Below are 3936 nucleotides of genomic sequence, written 5' to 3' on the forward strand. Positions count from 1 at the left end.
CATCCTTTTTTATGGCTGCATAGTATTCCATGGTGTATATGTGCCACATTTTCTTAATCCAGTCTGTCACAGATGGACATTTGGGTTCTTCTTTATGAGCTCTGTGGCTAGGCTCCTGGACTGATTCCTCTGTGCCGCCACGTGGCTTTAAGGCCTTTCCTTAAAGGGAGACTTGTCCCCATACTCCATAGGATCGGGAATGAGTCTATTATCAAGACTCTAAAAATAAATCTTAGATATGAAGAGCACTGTGTTATTGGGCAGTGGATGATAAGGCCACCTTACATTTAGCAAGGCTTTATATTTTTCCAATGCATATTAGTATTCACCTCATTTGTTCATAAATAGTTCCGAAGTTTATTGCAGGGTAGGTATTATTCTAATTCCAGAGAGAAGGAAATAGACATGAAAACTATATAAATTGCCTGCCATGGTTATCCAATGGGGACTGGCAAAGCAAGAACTCTCCCTCTGATCAGCAAACGTTGTGTTTTCTTTCTAAGACACCCTGCTATACCCTCCCAAAGAAAGACTTTCATTTCTAGCATGATTTTGAATTTGGCAGCACCTTGAGATAAAGTAAAAAGTGCAACAAAATACGCATAGCCAGAAGAAAAATTATACTGAATAGACACCATTCAATCAACTGATCCATTTAACAATGAACAAACATGCAATTACATGCCCTACTCTTTTTACATGCAAGGCCCCACTCGTGAAAGTGGTTCAGAAATTTCGGATAGTTTTCTGCCGTTCTAAGGAGGATATCTAGCTGGTCTGGTTGTTTCTCCCCCTGCATAGCTATGGGTGGGATGTTGAGGTTGAGACACATCTGGTTCTTGTCACATTGTCCACCAGATAAACAAGAAGCGATCTGTGAAGGAAAAAATTCAAAGCCTGAACGCACGAGTGGTGATGAATTGCTCTCGGCCATCAGCAGCCTTCAGGGAGCACACTGGAAATGGCAGAGTTGCATTTTTCTTCCCCATGGAGTGAGAGTCTGTGTATTTTTAGGAAAGAAATCAGCGTGGGATGCCGGAGGTTTGGCGGCCAGGAGTGCTCATGATGGAAATTTCTCCGGCCTGGGGTATAATGAAGGGGAGATGAAGATCTGCAGGAGGGGAGTCTATTTGCATGCCACCTAAAGAAAATCTCTCAAGCTGGCTTCCCGATTCTTCCGCAGAGGTATCAGCCTCTCCTTCGCAGCTGCGGAAGGAAGTTCTTTAATTAGGCGGTGGCCAAAGATTCTGTTCAACAGCTTCCTGGAGTGGAATACAATCATCTAGTTGTACGCAATGACGCAGTGAGAAAGTGGTCCAGATTTGGGTGGCAGTGTCAGGGGAATGGCAAGGTGGGGCAGATGGCTCTGGAGGAAACTTGGGAAAGTAAAAACAAACTGGAAGAAAAGGAAAAAAGGATAATGACTTCCTTTGCCTCAGCCAGGCAAGCAGAGCATAGAATGACCAGGAAAATTAACAACATCTCAATTATTAATGAAGAGAACCAATTGTAATGCTCATTCAAATAAGAAGTATATTGTAAAGCTACTGAGATCTAAACCAAGTCATTATTATCCTTACTATATTCCATTGCTTGTATCAAAATCTACTTTTTTTTTTTTTTTTCTAGTAGGAAACTGTGCATTCCCTATCAATCCCTTTGATTATCAGGAACATATAAGAATTGTGAAAAAATAGGCCAATATGCTATTTGGTACCATTTGTATGTATTTTAAATGCATAACCTAGGTAAAATAAGAATAGTTTCTATGTGTAAAGAAGCAAGTTTTACAGTATGCAGACTACAGTGGATATATTTTAGGCTGTATACATATTTAGCTCTTTTTGGTAAATAGGGTGTACAAACTATATGCCTCTTATTTCAATATATTCGGTAAGCCTATTAATAAAAACTGGTTCATGCCTAATATGGTTTTGATCTCTGGTCTGCTTAATATGAATATGGCCACTTGAGTCACAAGTTTGCGGGGACACCCATGGGCCACTGAGGGACAGCAGTATCTTTGCAGCTCACTCTCTGTTTAGATGGAAGGTAACCACCACAAGGGTCTTTTGCTTCTCCTACTTGGAAACTAAAAAATCACCCAAAAGTCACTAAAAATTCACTGAAGAGCTTCACGGTTACACTATACCTGATCTGTGGAATTATAATTCTGACAGCTTGACAAAGAACTCTAGGAATCTTTGGATACCTTCTGATTCTACAAGGTAAGGAGGAAGTGAGATTGCAAGACCTCATTGGTTAGGTTGAACCATCATGAACCCCTGAGGACAGTTTTTGTCTTGTTCTCTGCATGTCTGGGATCTCACCTGGCCCACAGTAGGCATGCAGTGTTTGCCATGTATATCTTCATCTAAGACCCATCTGGTTTAGTTGGACAAGTGAAGGCTCAGAAACCCAAATTACATATGACTGTGTACTTACTGTACTTCCAATTGCTATGGGGCTTTTGAAAATCTTCAAGAACAGAGTTCTTGCCCTCAAGAGACTTAAAATCTAGTTAAGAGGGAAAATAATAAGTGCATGATGCTACAGTCAGCAATAAAGGTTTAGATAAAATTTTGCAGCACAGTCCAGGCACGGTGGCTCACACGTGATCCCAGCAATTTGAGAAGCCAAGATGGTAGGATTCCTTGAGCCCAGGAGTTGGAGACCAGCTTGGGCCATGAAGTGATATTCCATCTCTACAAAAAATAAAAAATAACTGGGTGTGGTGGCATGCACCTCTAGTCCCAGCTACTTGGGAGGCTGAGGCAGGAGGATCCCTTGAGCCCAGGAGTTTGAGGCTGCAGTGAGCTCTGATCATGTCACTGCACTCCAACCTGGGTGACGGAGTGAGACTCCTATCTCTTAAAAAAAAAATGTTCTGCATCACAAAACAGTGTGTGACTAATTGTGCAATAAATGAAGCAGTTAGATGCAATCACCAAAGATCTCATCACCTTGTCTCTATCCTACTGGTTTAAAGCAGGTCACAATTTGTGTCCTCAAAGAGAAGAGATTATACAAGAATATGACTCAGGGGTGTGAGAAGTCACTTTAAGGTGTGTCCACCACAGGCGTCAACAAACAGTATGAAGGCCTACCTGCTCAGAATACACACTAACCATAAGCAGCCATCCACCTGGACCCAAGGCATTCAGGTAGAATATGAATGTGAATACAGATAATAAATTCATATGAGGAACGGTTATGTCAGATCAGGAGAAGTACCCTTTTAACCTTTTTGGATAGAATGGCCTGGTTTCTTTTCATTGCTGTTTTACCATTAAATCATTGTTTTGTGTTTGTGGAGAAGTACAGAAAAGAACTAAATTTTTTCAAACCCGAAGGTCAGAAACTAATTAAAGCAGAGACTAATCCTAATATCTCAGTGCATTTCAGCTTGGAACTAAAGTGCTCTATATAAATTGCCCAGAGCCAACCATGTACCCATTGGCAAGGCAAGTACACTTATTTTCTCTGTGTCTCAGAGAGTAAATTGAGGGCTGAGAAGAATTGGAGGCATAGTAATGTGTCACTTTCATTGATCTCCTGTCCTTGCAATTGGCTTCTGTACCCACCTCCCAAACAGGACAACACTTTCCTAACCAGGCTCTAATTGGCACAAATGATTTTTTTTTTTCCTGACAAATTGGTAGCAAAGCTGACAGGGAAGGCCTTGGACAAACCTTACCCTCTAGACCTCTGCTCCAGGCAGCCTCTTGCGAAATGTGAGTTTCTCCCACTCCTGCCTTTAGCCAGACAGCACACCAAAGCAACACAGGGGAAAAGAGGCCGGCCGTCATGGAAAGGCTACCCCAGAATCTCCAGCACCTGCTGGAATCTCTATGTGGGCTCCAAAGAGCATGCTCCTGCACACACCTCCGAGTGTCTACCCTGGAAATCCACACAAAGAGAGAAAATCCAGCTAAG

General features: G+C 42.0%; 1 long non-coding RNA gene across 1 annotated transcript in view; it reads left to right on the top strand.

Moving 5' to 3' along the window:
• Positions 1-2419, top strand: part of LOC111549852 — a 4008-nt gene extending 1589 nt beyond the window's left edge. Inside the window, exon 2 of the long non-coding RNA XR_002733850.2 lies at positions 73-2419. This is a non-coding gene — a long non-coding RNA (uncharacterized LOC111549852). The remainder of the gene's footprint in view (positions 1-72) is intronic.
• Positions 2420-3936: the final 1517 nt, after the last annotated feature.

Source organism: Piliocolobus tephrosceles, chromosome 3, assembly GCF_002776525.5.
Source record: "Piliocolobus tephrosceles isolate RC106 chromosome 3, ASM277652v3, whole genome shotgun sequence".
NCBI classification, from domain to species: Eukaryota; Metazoa; Chordata; class Mammalia; order Primates; family Cercopithecidae; genus Piliocolobus; species Piliocolobus tephrosceles.